The sequence below is a fragment of the Aedes albopictus genome, chromosome 2 (genome assembly GCF_035046485.1).
Source record: "Aedes albopictus strain Foshan chromosome 2, AalbF5, whole genome shotgun sequence".
Lineage (NCBI taxonomy): Eukaryota > Metazoa > Arthropoda > Insecta > Diptera > Culicidae > Aedes > Aedes albopictus.
This window is the reverse complement of record NC_085137.1, coordinates 276574968-276591774: the sequence shown is the minus strand read 5'-3', so window position 1 is coordinate 276591774 and position 16807 is coordinate 276574968. Positions and strand designations below refer to the sequence as shown.

General features: G+C 40.2%; 1 protein-coding gene across 1 annotated transcript in view; it reads left to right on the top strand.

Moving 5' to 3' along the window:
• The window catches only part of LOC134288992 (uncharacterized), a 232276-nt gene that overhangs the window by 165862 nt on the left and 49607 nt on the right, over positions 1 to 16807 (top strand). The gene's annotated exons all lie outside the window — the stretch shown is intronic.

Here is a 16807-nt window from a genome sequence, read left to right as displayed (position 1 = left end):
CAAGTAACGCTGCAAACAAAAGGCAATCCGCCAGAAGAAATACGATTACAGGATTGACTGATGGACCAAGAACAAAAATGAAACCTCGTCATCCTGGGTTCGGACTTCTATTTGGATCTATGATCTATTTGGATAACTGGGCACAATTTATGTTATGTGTTGCATGTTTGTGTTTTGTGCATTTGTAATGTTCCATTTTATTTTGCGTATCTAAGTTCCCAGACGTGGGGCCCGGTACGGAAAATAAAATGTGCATTTGTAAGGTTCCAATGTATTCGTTATATTTTACTTTTCGTATCCCACTAGCTTTGAAATGTGGGACTCGATGCGGAAAATAAAATGCGCATTTGTAGGGTTCTTTTAGCAGTTGTCTACATTGTGGTACCCATCGGGAGCACAATGCATTTGTAGTGTTTCGCAAAACTTTTTTTCCGTTACAACTGACCTAGTTTTTATAACCCATCATCGTCCGGTGGTGATGCAATTTCGATTACGCTTGGGACAACGATGAGTATTGAACCCGAAAGAATGATATGGAACCGCGAAATCCTATTGATCGCGCTGGAACAAAGATTGTTTATTTTTGTTTCGAAATCAAGCCGCCGAATTGGCCGCGTATGGTTCTGAACTCAGGTGAACCTTAGCTGGAATGTTCTGAAATTGAGACACCGTATTGACCACATAGGGCGCCTGACTTCTTTGTACTCGATTTGTTTTGACTTCAAGAAAAAAATGTTGGGTTATAATTTAAATAAACATCCGTGGCCGGGGCCCGGCTAGGGTTCACTGTGCCCAAGTAAGGTACACTTCAATAACAAAGCGGGTGATTTGTTTTGGAGAATTTGGTGCTAAATTCCAAAGACGATGAAGATGATGATGGTGACGATGATGATGATGGGGAGGATGATGATGGCGTCGATGGTGGGGTTCAATTCTTTCACACACCCAAGCGTTGCATACGCTCAAGTGAGGCGGGGCTACATCTTGTAGGCCTTGGTATAAAGATTCTCAGTAGGTTTTTGTTCGAACACGCCCAAATCAGGCGGGATTAAGGCCGGACGGTACGGTGGCTGAATCGTCCGCCATTGCTCTGTTGTTAAAAAGATGCAAATCTCAACTTCTACTTCATATTTTCGACTAGAAATTTGATCGTTCATTTGCTCACTTTCGGTGCACAATCGATTAAAGTTTCAGCTACGGCAGTGCAGTAGAAATTGACATTTCCTTTTTCAAAATCGCGAGGCAAATTGTTAGAAAGAGAGAAAAGATAGCAAAAATTACACGTCGTCCCGTGCGGCCTTAAGAAATTTTGGTTTTGACGTAGGACTACGTCTCTCTTTTCTATACCGGGTGTCATTCTAGATTTTCAGAAATCGGCCGCGTTATGTTCAAAGTGGAGATTTTGAGCGTTAATAACTCAGCCATTTCTTGTTGGCACCAATCGATTGCAAATCTTTACACCAATTATGTCCAATAATAATATTTGCTGTTTATCAATAACAAACTATTGAAAAATTGGGAAAAGTGAACCCATGTTTATTCCAGCCAATCACGATCGAGCAAATTTTGGATGCTCCCTCGAATATAAAAGCTACTGCTTCTTCGCATCTTCCCTCATTTGCCTTTGTCGTCTCGAGGTGAACGCATCGATCGAGAGCTGCCCACTTTCTTCGTTTGCGTTTTCGCTCATTATTCTTTGACGGCCGTGTCGGTTGTGTCGGTGGTTGTTGGCAAGGGTGCTGTTGCACATTCACCTTCTAACCGTCTAACGCGGCAGACCAAGGAAGTGTTTCGAAAATTGGATTGATCGACGGTGGTGGCAGAGGCAGCAGCAAAATCCACAGAAAGACCCGCCGTGACGGACGAATTTGCGAGTTGCGTCGCTTTTCTTTCCTCGGGGCCTCGATTTGGATTGAGTGACAGCGGCGCATTGCTGATAGCGGCGGGCCAATTTTCGACGGCGTTCAGCATTCAACAAGGAATAAACCAACATGCATTGCGTGGCATGATGAATTCATGTCATTTTCTGTTAAAAATCGTTTAATATTTAAACGGTTCTTTTCACGACCATCGAAAATTATTCCTCAAGAGTTGTGAATCAGATAATTATTTCATTCCATCGAACAGGAAAAGTGTGGTGTGACCGAAAAGTGAACGATTGAATGCTTGATGGCCCCGCAACAATGATGATGCCGGCCACCAATGGTTCCATCCGGAATTTAGCAACGCTTTATCCTATCCGGACCATTTTTAGTGGAACATTGTTAAATTATAGCATTTTCGAGTTAAAATGATCTGAATCTTCCAATATTTTGGTTACTTTTCTCATTTCCCGGTTGATAAACCGTTTCAAGCGTCTGGTGCATGTGGGGCGGGGCATGCAAACGAAATAAACTGGAAGCCAGCCAAATGGGAGGAGCTTCATCTGCTAATCTAGGGGTATAAAAGCTGTACCCTCTGTTTTCTTTCGTCATTTTCGTTGGATCAGTCAAGGTGGTTGGTGTCACCTCCAGCCCGGCAGCAACACACACCAACACAGCGACGACTCTGCTCGGCCAGGAATTTCATCCACGGCAGCCAGCTGCCGGTTAGTGTTCGAAGGCATTCAGAATTCAACGCGGCGTAAACCAACCTGGCAGGACCACATCAAAATCGTCCATAATACAAACGGTCCTTTTCAGGACCACAGAAAATCTTTCCTACAGAGCTGAGTGTCGCGGACTGACTCAAAATGCTCTTACAGCGGGAGCCAAACATCGGGAGCCAAACATTGAAGATAGAGGTTATGTTAAACCTTTTTGAACCTGTGTGATTGATTGAAGAGTATTGTTATCTAGGTGCTGCGAATATAATCAAAACTGTTGTCACGATATCTCCATTTGCCGCTGTCAAGCCGTTGGAAAGCGAGGAGAAGGATAAACATTGTTTTGAACCTATTTTGGCTAATTTTGTAACAACTATCTATTAAAATTCCCATCGCGAATGGAAAATAATAAACTTTGAGCACGAGAACAAAATTGGAATAATGGTGGATTGATCATGTTTACCATTTCCGAACAGCGTCGCGACGGCGTGTTTGACAACCGCGCTGAGAGAGGTGGTTGCAAGAAAATTGAACGCTCGTGCGTGTTTACAAGCTATGTGCCGGGAGTGTGTAGGTGTGTGTTAGCTAGCTTGAAAAATAAAACCGTTTCAATTCGCACCACCTAGCTACAGAGTTATGAAAAGTGAAAGACAGCTCCGCTTCTCAGCAAAAGTGAAGCCGACCATTAATTTTATCCATAGCAGCAAACAGTGGGTCAGTTTTCGGGGGCCCAGCATTTAGCGCGGAGAAAACCAACACGCATCGCTTGACATGGTGAATTCATGAACAAACGGTCCTTATCAGGGCCATCGAAAATGATGCCTCAGAAGTTATAAATCGGATTATTTTCATCCATAAATCGAGAAAAGTGGTGTGGAACCAAATAGTAAAAGCGTGTATACTCGTTGCTCAGCAACAGTGAAGCCGGGCAATTTTCGATGGTATCCAGCATTCACCACGCAGAAACCTAACACGCATTGCGTGGAATGGTGAATTCATGTAATTTTCTCCAGATTCCAGGCTTAATATCATCGATCGGGAGAAGCGTGGTGCAACAAAAAAGTGAAATATTGAATGATTGATGGCTCAGCAACAATGATAAAGCCGGCCACTAATGATTCCACCTGGAATTCCACAACGCATTTTCCAAATAAGACCATTTTCAATGAAAATTGGCTCATTTCTGGGATGGTTAATTGTTTGAAGCGTCTGGGTGCACGCGGGCGGGGCATGCAAACAAAATAAACTGGAAAGGCAGCTAAATGGGAGGAGCTTCTGCTAATCCAGGGGTATAAAAGCTTTGTCCTCGGTTTTCTTTCGTCATTTTCGTTGGATCAGTCAAGGAGGTTGGTGGCGCCTCCAGTACGACAGCAGCACACACCAACCCAGCGACGGCTCGGCTCGGCTGGAAATCTCATCCAAGGCAGCAAGCGGCGGGTCAGTTTACGACGGCTTCCAGCATTCAGCATGGAGAAAACCAACACGCATTGCGTGGCGTGGTGAATTCGTCAAATTCGTCCAGAATATAAACGGTCCTTTTCAGGACCAAATAAAATCTTTCCAAAAGAGTTATGAGTTTGACCGCCAGTGGACTTTGGCAACGCATTATCATATCCGGACCATTTTGCGTGAAAAGTTTTTCAATTCTAACATTTTTCAAATTAAAATGATCTAAATCATCTAATATTTTGGTTACATTATCCGTTCAATGGAAATTTTCTCGGTTGGTTAATCGTTTGATGCGTCTGGAGCATGAGGGGCGGGTCATGCAAACGAAATTAACTGAAAAACCAGCCGAATGGGAGGAGCTGCATATGCTAATCTAGGGGTATAAAAGCTGTGCCCTCTGTTTTCTGTCTTCATTTTCGTTGGATCGGCCAAGGAGGTAGGATGTCATCTCCAGCAAGCAGCCGCATATCGACTGCGATGACTCTCGGCTGATAGCACCAGGAATCTTATCCACGGCAGCAAGCGGCGGGCCAGTTTTCGACGACGCCTAGTATTGAGCGCGGAAGAATCCAACACGCATTGCGTGGCATGATGAATTCATCAAATTCGTCCATTATTCAAACGGTCCTTTTCAGGACCATCGAAAGTGATTCCTCAAGAGTTACTTGGAGAAATTTCCACCCTTGATCGAGAAAGGTGTACTTCGTTGCCAGCAAGAGTGAAGACGGTCATTAATCTCATCCACGGCAGCAAGCGGCGGGGCAGTTTCAGGTTGCGTCCATCATTCAGCACTGAGAAAACCAACACGCCTTGCGTGGCATGGTGAATTCATGCCACTTCCTTCCTAAAATCGTCAATCAATCAAACGGTCCTTTACAGGACCACCAAAAATTATTCCTCAAGAGTTGTGAATAGGGTCCTAAAATGAAAAATATTTCCCCGGTTTTGCTGCATAACACGAAAGAGCATGCTTTTCTGATCTCAATGGTAATTTTTCCGAACTTAAACAATAACAGAAAGAATAGTTAATAAACTTGAAAATAAAATAATGATGAGCAGGTCTTGTTTGACATTCGAGGTCAACCTTGACGTAACGAAAGTGAAACGGCGGGTTGCAAAAGACACCACATTGGCTCACTTTTGACAATAAATGTTCCTGTTTGACATACACGGTAAACAAAATTTACCCAAAATTTAGTGCTAAACAAGGAGTGTTGCAAAAATTATTAAAATTTTTGAAAATATATTTTATGGGCTTTACCTAATAGGAATACTTAAAAAATTAGTAAACATGTCGTTTTAATCAATGCTTGATCGAATTATGCAGAAATTGAGATAGGCCTTTAGGAGCCTATTAGATAATTTCATTCCACCGAACGAGAAAAGTGTGGTGCAACCATCCAATATTTTGGTTACTTCAGCCGTTCAATGAAAATTTTCTCATTTTTTGGTTGATTAATCGTTTGAAGCGTCTGGAGCATGCGGGACGGGTCATGCAAACGGAATAAACTGCAAAGCCAGCCAAATGGGAGGAGCTTCATCTGCTAATCTAGGGATATAAAATCAGTGTTCTCTTTTTTCTTTCGTCATTTTCGTTGGCTCAGTCAAGAAGGTTGGCGGTGGATGTCACATCCAGCAAGGCAGCAGCACACCAACTCAGCGACTACTCTCGGCTATCGTGCTAATGATAGCACCAGGAATCGCATCCATGGCAGCGGAGCGGTGAGCCAATTTTCGACGGCGTCCAGCATTCTCCGCAGAGAAAACCAACACGCATTGCATGGCATGGTGAATGCATCATAATCGTCCATTATTCAAACCGGTTCTTTTCAGGACCATCGAAAATGAATCCTCAAGAGTTAATTAGATAATTTCCAACATCGATCGAGATGTAGTGCAACCAAAAAGCAAAAGACAGAGCATCGTTGCCAGCAATAGTGAAACTGGTCATTATTTTAATCCACGATCGCAATATGATGTTTGGGAAGCTATAGCTTAACGCCTTTCAATATTATAATCATTTTATCTTTTCGACGAAAATTCTTTCAAACAACGGTTGAACATTTATCTTCAAAATGAAATAATGCTCAACCCCCAAGTGATGGCCAACTACGCGAGTTACGAAAGGTTTAACTAATTAACATCTTATGAATGCGTTCAGTGAAATGAATCATATAACAACTTTAATCAACACATCACCCCGCCGATTTTAATTTTGCCAGTATACATTGTATAGGCCTTTTATGTGATAAATCCGTTAGTCATTTATTTACGAAGGTCGGACAGCAATGACCCGAAAAATCAGCAGATGTAAGACTTCAAATGAAAGGGCCCATTTTAATATATAAAAGTCAGAATTTCATTCCAGCCTTTGTCCTACGTCAACATTGCGGTTATGTCTCAGACATTACCCACCCTTAGTTTTTCTTTGGCATTAAGATTCTTGGTAGGGCTTGGGATACGCCCAAGATGGAAGAGCCGTGATGGTTCCCGTAATAACTTGGCAGAAGAGTGAACATTGAAGAGAACGTAGCTTATGTTTTTATTGACAGTCTTCGATATAGCAGTGAGTTACGTTTTCGAACAATCATTGAGTTCACCTTAAAAATCTCACGAAACGTATTGCAAGGAACTTTACAACAAAGGATTTTGACAAAACATGAAAAAGGAATTTGAAAACAAAACACTCATTTTGTTGAAAATTGAGACTGCACAACTTTAACAGTGGTCCTCCAGCTTCCCAGCAGGCAACATTTCAGCATGACGCCTAAGATAGCGCGCAGAAAACAAAGCTATGTACTTGGGTATTTAATCAATATGTAGTGGACTCCATAGTAGCTGAAAATTGCTCTGATCATAAAAACAATATGATATCCTTATTTAACTGTCTTTATCAACGATTGCGCAACAGGTTATATGCCTTTCCTAAATATTGCACACAAAAACACCTTTTATTTATCATAAAATAATCATTTCAAATCTGACTTAAACTTCGGTGTTAGGATCAATATAAGCCGTACTTTTCAAGCGCAATATCTTTTGATCCTGATTTTCTATAGCTTTGAGACTTAGTGACTTTTATCTTTTGTTGAAAACTTGGTTTATATACATATTGACCGATAATATAACCCGTAACGTGGGTAGATCACCTTATAATGGTGCGTTACGGCGTAAGATCTACCATAACCAATTTTGATTTCGTAATTTTCCACCTTTATTTGTTTTAAACGCTAGAAAATTATAAGATCAAAATTTGGTTTATTTTTCTGTACTTTTATTTTTGTATGTTTTTTCACTACTAATAGGGTCTGGGACCATTTGGGCAGGAGCACCTATTTTGGGCACTTGCTGCTGTGACTCAGTAATTTTTCAGTCAATTGACATAATTTTTGGAATACGGTAAGATACGCACAGTATCTAGCCATGTACAAAATTTCATATCAATTGATTTGAAACTGACTGAGTTATAGCAGCAAGTGCCCAAAATAGGTGCTCCTGCCCAAATGGTCCCAGACCCTACATCATTTGTTTCAGTGTTATTTGCTGGATTTTAACTTCAACTTTAATAAAATAACTTTTTTTTTCAGCGCTGTTCAGGTAAATAAAGTTGTAATTGTAATGTAGCTCAATTGAAATAATATGTATCATAATCATAATATTTATTGTTTCAGGTAAAATCAGGTAATTGGTTAACTATATAATTAAATAAATATAATTAATTTACATGTTACTTGGGATATTGGGAGGGGTAGCCTAAGGTAGCTAAATGAACTGGTTTCTGGACTAATGTTCGTGGGGTGGCCAGACTTTGTCACGAGATAGCAACCATCGTGTTGTCTTCCGAAGGTCTCCAGTAAATTTAGCTTACCCTGCTACAACAAACCATCAGGTAGATCATTCCCTTCCGGGGTATGACTCTGCAGCCATAGGTAATCCTTGCGCTGATGGTGGGTACACAATCATCATCATCATCATCATCATATTGACCGATAATATTGGTCGTATCAAAAGGGCTTAAGGTGTTCGGGTTTAAGGTATCAGGTATCAGAAGGCCGGCTCCAGAGGCACGTTATCCTCCATTTGGGACATTTGTGCCATCGCCATACATATGAGCCTATTTCATCATTTACCTGAGGGAGAATGGGACAAGGGATGGGAATTGGGAAAGGGAAAGGTGATGAAATAGGAAGGGGTGCCCTAGAAGAGGGAATGAACGCATAAGCGCAACGAGAGCTCATAGCTCATACCACAACGGGGTTAATCAGTGCCCTAAAAAGGACACTGTAAAACGCATAAGCGTAAAAAGAGCCTATAGCTCATTGGAGGTAGCTTGCGACGTCATGCGATTTTCAATATGACATAGAAAGGCACGTCATCAAAAGCATCCTCAATATTCAAGAAATCACCCAAGCAAAAACTACGTTTGAGCGAGTGCTTTCTTGAAAACGTATACAACTTTGTGTAAAAGAGTCACTGTGGACATCCCAAAATTTTTGGGAGACATGTGAGTTCACATGAACAGGCATGTTAGCCAGACGAACATCACAGATGTGATAATCGACAATGCGTTTCGAGCATTTCAGAAAGAACGACGTAACCAGATAAATCTGGAATTTATTCCTTCTTTTTACAACGCACGCACCCTTTCGGGAAAAAACTACAGAGCAATTTCACGCCATGAAAATACCCAATAGAAAACTACAAGAGTTCAAAACATGTTTGAAAAACTCAAATCCCTCTGGAGAAAAATAGGACAGAGCCCCATTTGTTCCAGGAGATTTGAAGTAAGCAGAGCTTTTAAGTGCCCACTAAATCGATTCTATAGCTACAATCCTCGGGGTAGAAACTAAAGATTCGTAGCTATACAAAAGACTGGTTTATCCGAAGATATTTAGAACTTGAACAAGTCCGAGTTCCATTCAGGAATACCTCTTTCGGTCCGCACAGACCGCAGAGGACAAGCTTCTTTCAAAGCAGTAGCTATGGTATACCACAATGAAGGGCGTTGTAATAACAAAACCATAATGAAACTCTCTTGGAGTAGCAATGGAAGCGAGTTATCCATAAAATGTGTTCGCAACCTATTATTACAGGTTCCCTAGCTTGTTGAGCAGGGACACCTGAATACGCAAAGTTTGCGAAGGAACACTCCAAAGTCCAAAAAGGTCAAATGGAGAGTCCTCATCTGACACATGCCAATCAGTCAACTCATGACAAATTCTGCTCATGCAGATTTGGGTTAGGTGCAATTCTATGTTAAGTTAACCATGAACTGTACTACCTAAGTATTCCATCATAGTGAAGCATCTCAAACCGATGTTTGAGTTACTTCAGATGCCAATATCAGCGAAAAAATGCTGAAAACAAGAGCTTGCTTGAAGGCATCAATAAGGAAAGGTTGAAACATACTGTTAACGTTATTCTAAAATATAGCATGCTCAAGGCACGACAGTTCATCTATAATGAAAAAAGCAAAGCTGGGTTCACAAGGTAACCTATACAGAAGTTACCCTATGAAATTGAACTTTTTGAAGTAGATCCACTTGGGCTACATACGCTTTTTACGCTGAAAATTGATCTGAGGTTGCCTTGTCGTAGCCACTACCCAAACTAGACAGGATTACACTCTTCACAATCACAGCACAAAAAGGAAACATCAACGACGAACCAAATCGGTGTCAATTGAAAAACGCCAATGGCGAAAACGTATTAAGCGAAACCATATAGGCAGTAATGTAAGCTAATTAACAACATTTGAATAACCCCGCCCTTATTTAGCCTCAAATTCGAGACTTAAGAAGGGCAACTGATTATCTCGGAGAAACGCAAGGTCCACTGCACCATTGCTCCGGTTAGCGCAGTAAGGGCGTAATACTGTGGAGGACGCCCTAATTCTCCACAGGCTCCGTTTGTGGTTAGGTTTTTATTAGACCCCCCTAACCATTCATTCTTTGGCACGGTAAGCATAAAGCCGCATAACACCATGAATTAGGGGTCACCTGTTTAGTGGACTCTTACCACTGGATCAGGCGGTCCGTAGTGTTATTCTTAGCCAATTGAGACAACCGCTACCGACACTACACAGCTATCTAGGCTGATCGGGAAAAGAAGTTAACATTGATGGTCAACTTCCAAACGAACCCGAACAGCCGGTATGACTCTGCAGCCATAGGTAATCCTTGCGCTGATGGTGGGTACACAATCATCATCATCATCATCATCATATTGACCGATAACATTGGTCGTATCAAAAGGGCTTAAGGTGTTCGGGTTTAAGGTGTTCGGGTCATATTGTCCCGGATTTGGCTCAACGATTTCACAGTTATTTCTCTCATTTGAAGAGCTGAAGACACCAGAAAAAGTAGTAGTAAAAGTAATCCAGAACCGTTTACCGGGACCCCTGCAATGTGGCCAATACAGGCATTTTGTATGAACTTGAAGTGTGACACATCAAAATTCGCAAAATTTCATGGATCATCAGTTATCGAGCCAGCATCTTGAAATGACATTACACATTACACCTGATGGTCCCGGGAACCCGGAAATGTGTTCTCTGTAAATTTTCCCATTTTCTATGATCATGTTGTGCGATATATAGCGCATTTAGTTCACCACTGGACTATCGCACTAGTTTTCACGAGTGCGAAAACGCCAATAAAAGTGCGCGATTGCATCAAATCAACTCGGTGTCTTCAGAGCACTTGTTCTCCATAGATTGAAGAAATAGTGCGCCGAAGACATCAACCTGATTTGATGCAATCGCGCACTTTTATTTACGTTTTCGCACTTATAAAGTCGCAGTTTGCAGTCCAGTAGTGAACTAAATGCGGTATACAAAAATTTGCAGAATCTCGATGCGAATACATCAGTGGGTACGTCAAATACCAAAAGCAGGTTTTGCCTCTTTGAGGTTCCGGAATCGGTTCCCGATGCCCCGGGGATGTGGCCAATTCTCGCGTTTCGCATGACCTTGCCATCTGGCACATCAAAGTTTGCAGAATTTCATAGAGAATTCAACAATGTTAAAGTCTACTCCTGGGAATAACATTGTCCACATGGTAACGGAATCGGTTCCCGGAACCGGTTTCTAGGTCCTCGAAAATGTGGTCAATTCTCGCATTGTCGATGAAATGTCAAATGCCATAAACTGTATTGGCCACTAGACAGTTCTAGAACCGGTTGACAGAACCCTGGGGAATTGATCAATTCTCACATTGTCGATAATCATGCCGTGTGATGTATCGAAATTTGAAGGATTTATGGGGCGAATACATCACTCGCAATTCTCACATTACCTTGTTCCCTGTGCTATCGGTGTATATTTTCAGTTCTGATTCCTCTCCATTCAATATTATGGAAATATTTTGTTGCCCTGCAGATTCTAAAAATAAATATTATAGCATTACTTTTATTGTCACTATTTCGAGAGAAAAAAAAAACACTTACCCCGTGTATCATATGCATTGATACATTCAGAAGACCGGAACTGAGATAACAGGGCCGCTTTTCCCACACCTGCTGCACCTATCATAGCTACATAAAACGAATCAATTGGTCCATTATTTGGTGGAAGCACCTCTTCTGGGGCAAGCATAGGACTAGTTGGTGCAAGACTGTTGCTTCTTGATCTTCTTTTTCTGAATGAATCGCCGCGATTAACTACACCTGTTAATTAATAAAACACAATGGTTTAATATTTGATTTGGAAGTGCACATTAGAATTTAAAAAATAAGTTGAATTATTTTTTACTATACTGCTTTTTTAGTTCTCAGCTTTCTGAGATTTTCTCAAAATTTAAGACAGATCGAGCACGAGCATTGGTGACCATACACTTCGTAGTTGCTACTCTGTGATGGACCTGGGCTAGCGAAACTGCAGAGAACCAATGGTTTGGGGCTAGGGATTTGCCACCATTTTCAATGTACATGTTTCGAGAGCTCAAACTTTATTAGGTCAATAACGGCGCTAGCCACGTTCAAACGGCCAACCGGGGAAAGGAAGGGAAGGGATGTTAGTTCGACAATCATTGCAACTAGAGGTTGTATGTACTACTGGACCCTCCACAGTTGTCACGAGAAGGAGTTTTGTTAGTAGGGAGGTATTGATGGCTGTATAGATCAAGAATTCACTTTGTTAAGCGATGCGATCCATACAACCGTAAGCATTTATACAGCAATACACACAAATGTGTAACCTCACAATTTTGTAGAATGTTGAGACCATGCCAATTTTGAAGAATGGTGAGACCATACAAATTCTAAACGGAAATTTATGGAATGAAAAAGATTTTGCCCACTAGCCGGCAGTGCTTATATGGAAGAAAAACATTTGCGTTTATTTTTGCCATTTGCTTTTATGTATAGACGTGAACATTTTTAGTCCTGGAGATGGAGGGTGATAACTCTACTGTACTTCTAACGACCCATTTCAAGAATGCCTGGACTTACACTTACATCATAAGGTTATTTTCTGCTACAATAAGCCCCGCACCGCATTAATGCATACGGATGTCAAATGAATATCTGAAATGCATTAACACTTCCTGAATCAAAAATTTATATTTTTGGTTCTAACGTGAATAATCAGTGCAGTAAATTTTACATCTACACACTTAACTTTTATTACCGAGCTCAGTTATCGAATTACCGAATTCTCAACAGCTGAGCTCTCGGTGATCACCTCGGTAATCAAGTTCAACTACCGATTACTCGGTATTACGTTATATCTGACAAAATGTCAAAAATCACTGAGCTGCTCGTCAAATTATTACTGAATACTTTGTAGAAACAGTACCGAGTATTCAGTAATTTTTAATTTCATATATATATATATATATATATATATATATATATATATATATATATATATATATATATTTATATTCATATATATATATATATATTCATATACAAATACAAATAAAAATAAAATGGTATTTGTATGTCACGAATAAGCCTAGTCGATATCGAGATACCGGTTAGTGCAGACGTATCTTACTGAGCTGGTGGAAAATAGTATCGGTACACGGAACCACCAAACTACCCAAAATTGAGTTCTTTTGACGCAATCCCATAGTTCCGCCCAATAAGCCAAATTTGAGTAAATCGATTAAACTCACACTAGGTAAATTGCCTTTACCTCCAGCAAAAAATATACTTAAGAGTAGGTAAATTCAACCCAAGACTCCCCCTCATTCAACCCAAATTTGAGTATACCTACATTTACTCAAAATTGGCTTATTGGGCTCAAGGACCCCCATTGGGTAGACGCATCTCTGTTTGTTTTTAACAACATCGGTGGGGGAAAGAGGGAAAACAACCTAATTTTGGGTAACTAGTTTACTCGATATACTCAGCTTTGAGTAAAATCGACCTAAAAATTAGGTAGTTTGATTTCTCCGTGTAGTATTTCAATTTTATCACCCACAATTACGGTCGAGTCTCTTATTAAACGAATTCCTATTAAACGGACTCCTATTAAACGAACTCGTACTAGACAGGGGTGAGCGTTATAGGAGACTAAGAGCTTATGGGATTTCGGCATATTGGGGGTGTGGCCTATTATCTCGGGTGTGTTAAGAGTTAACGCAATACTTTCTTCGGCAAAGTTTTAGGGCTTGATAAGATCTACCATTTAGAACTTTGGTTCATATGATTAGTTGGCAACTTGGCCGCTAGAGGGACCATCAACAGTTCGATGCTAAATTGCACTACAGGAACCATATCAGGTTGTCAAGCAAACGTTACGATATGCGACAGCTCAAGACTCTGATAATTTGGAAGGATAGTGTCTTCCGGAAAGTTGTTGAGTACGCCAATAAGTTATTGATGATGAGATTTCTAAAATTTTCAAGTTCACTAGCGCCTCCTGGTGGCAGAATTTTGAACCAAGTGTTTATTTTTATGAAAGTTTATGTCATACTGATCAACTTTGCCGAAAACACCAACTTCCTAAGTTATCAGGATTCTGAGCTATGAGATTTTTAAAATTTGCAAGTTTACTAGCGCCTCCTAGTGGCAGAATTTTGAAACAAGTGTTTATTTTTATGTAAATTCATGTCATTCTGATCAACTTTTCCGAAGACACTAACTTTCTAAGTTATAGGGGGAGCGACACTAGTTTTGCCAAGCCGGAAATCCGCCAAAAAAATCGAAAAAAGACGAAAAAACGGTAAACGCCGCCTAGTGGCAGAACTGCGGAACAAGTGTTTATTTTTATGTAAGTTTATGTCATACTGATCAACTTTGCCGAAGACACCAACTTTCTAAGTAATCTGAATTCTGAGCTATGAGATTTCTAAAATTTGCATGTTCACTAGCGCCGCCTAGTGGCAGAATTGCGAAACAAGTGTTTATTTTTATGTAAGTTTATGTCATACTGATCAACTTTGCCGAAGACACCAACTGTCTAAGTTATCAGGATTCTGAGCTATGAGATTTCTAAAATTTCCATGTTCACTAGCGCCGCCTAGTGGCAGAATTGCGAAACAAGTGTTTATTTTTATGTAAGTTTATGTCATACTGATCAACTTTGCCGAAGACACCAACTTCCTAAGTTATCGGGATTCTGAGCTATGAGATTTTTAAAATTTGCAAGTTTACTAGCGCCTCCTAGTGGCAGAATTTTGAAACAAGTGTTTATTTTTATGTAGATTCATGTCATTCTGATCAACTTTTCCGAAGACACCAACTTTCTAAGTTATAGGGGGAGCGACACTAGTTTTTCCAAGCCGAAAATCCGCCAAAAAAATCGAAAAAAGACGAAAAAAACGGTAAACGCCGCCTAGTGGCAGAACTGAGATATGAGGTTTTGAAAATTTACTTGCTCACTAGCGCCGCCCAGTGGAGGAATTTCGAACTTCGCAACTCATCGTCAGTAAGTTATTGGCGTTCCCAACCACTTTCCTGAAGACACTATCCTTCCAAATTATCAGGGTCTTGAGCTGTCGCATATCGTAACGTTTGCTTGACAACCTGATATCTTTCCTGTAGTGCAATTTAGCATCAAATTGTTGATGGTCCCTCTAGCGACCAAATTGCCAACTAATCATATGAACCAAAGTTCTAAATGGTAGATCTTGTGTGAAGTTAAATAGCCACCGAAAAGGAACCACCCAACACACGTCTTACCTCAGCGGCTGTCGATGATAGAAAGGGGTCGAGAGCAGCGCTGCCTGCTTGGTTGAATCCGTCTAATCGCAGTGCGCTCATGAATGGAATGAACACTGAATGTTCAGCAAAGCATACACTATTATACAGGGTGTTAGGTTCATGAGTGCAAACTTTTTAAAGGGTGAAAGAGGACCATAAATGGTGTAAAAAATTGTTCTACGCATATGGTCAAATCTCAACCGTTACGTAGTTATTGGACTCCCCATGTTTTTGACTCGTATTGCCTTAACTGGCTATAACTTTAAAATGGTTAAACTTATCGCAGTTTTTTTACTCTTATTCGAAAGATTATTGAATTTTCTATCAAATGGCATCTTTGAACCGATTGGTTTAGCTAAATAACTAAGTTTTCTAGAGCAAAATAGCTAAAAATAGTGTGTTTTTATTTGTTTATGTCCATTATCTTTAAAACATGCGTAATCAATTAAAATTCTTTCTTTGGGAAAGTTGTGGCCCCTGTTCCACTCTACAATTTGTTCCTTGACGCTAAACTTCTAACTCTTATCGTTTTCTTGCAATTTTGATTTAAATGTGCAGCAAAGTGCGCAAAAAAGTGCTTACCATGACGATTGAAAATTTCTGATCTGAAATGCGACGTTTAAATCGAAATTGCAAGAAAACGATAAGAGATAGAAGTTTGATGTCAAAGAACGAATTGTAGAGTGAAACAGGGACCACAACTTTGCCATAGAAAGAATTTTAATTTATTACGCATTTCTCAAAGATAATTGACAAAAACAAATTAAAACACACAACTTTTAGGCTATTTGATCTAGAAAACTTAGTTATTTAACTAAACCGATCGGTTCAAAGATGCCATTTGATAGAAAATTCAATAATCTTTCGAATAAGGGTTTAAAAGGTGCGATAAGTTTGGCCATTTTAAAGTTATAGCCAGTTAAGGCAATAAGAGTCAAAAACATGGGGAGTTCAATAACTACGTAACGGTTGAGATTTGACCATATGCGTAGAACAATTTTTTTCACCATTTATGGTCCTCTATCACCCTTTAAAAAGTTTGCACTCATGAACCTAACACCCTGTATAAGGGGCTGTCCATTAGTATGGTACACGCTTGTATGGAAAAAATAAATCCTCGCTCCAGTCGACTTTTTAGAATCCATTTAGGTCCCATGTGAACTGTACAAAATTTCAGCGCAATCGGTGAAACTATAATTTAGCGCAAGCGGTTCAAAGTTTTCATAGGATTTACTATGGGAAAAGTTACATTTTCAGATAAAAAATCCCAGAGGTCGTCCCTTGTCTCCTTAATTCAAATCGATCAATGTTTCTTGTAGAATAATCAATTATGAAACTTTCCTTCGAAGACCGCAAAACAATTGGATGCTTGTGGAAAAAGTTATTGATTTATTACCGATTAGTGATCCAACGAACGGCTTTTTATTTTGTTTTATCAGCAGCACTGCTGCTGCCGTTGTTACATGGGGTGGCGGGAGGCATCACCACCCCCAGAAACAGCAGCAGCCAAGGCAGCAGCTACAGTGCTGCTTATAAAACAAAACAAAAAGCCGCTCATTGGATCACTAATCGGTAATAAATCAATAACTTTTTCCACAAGCATCCAATTGTTTTGCGGTCTTC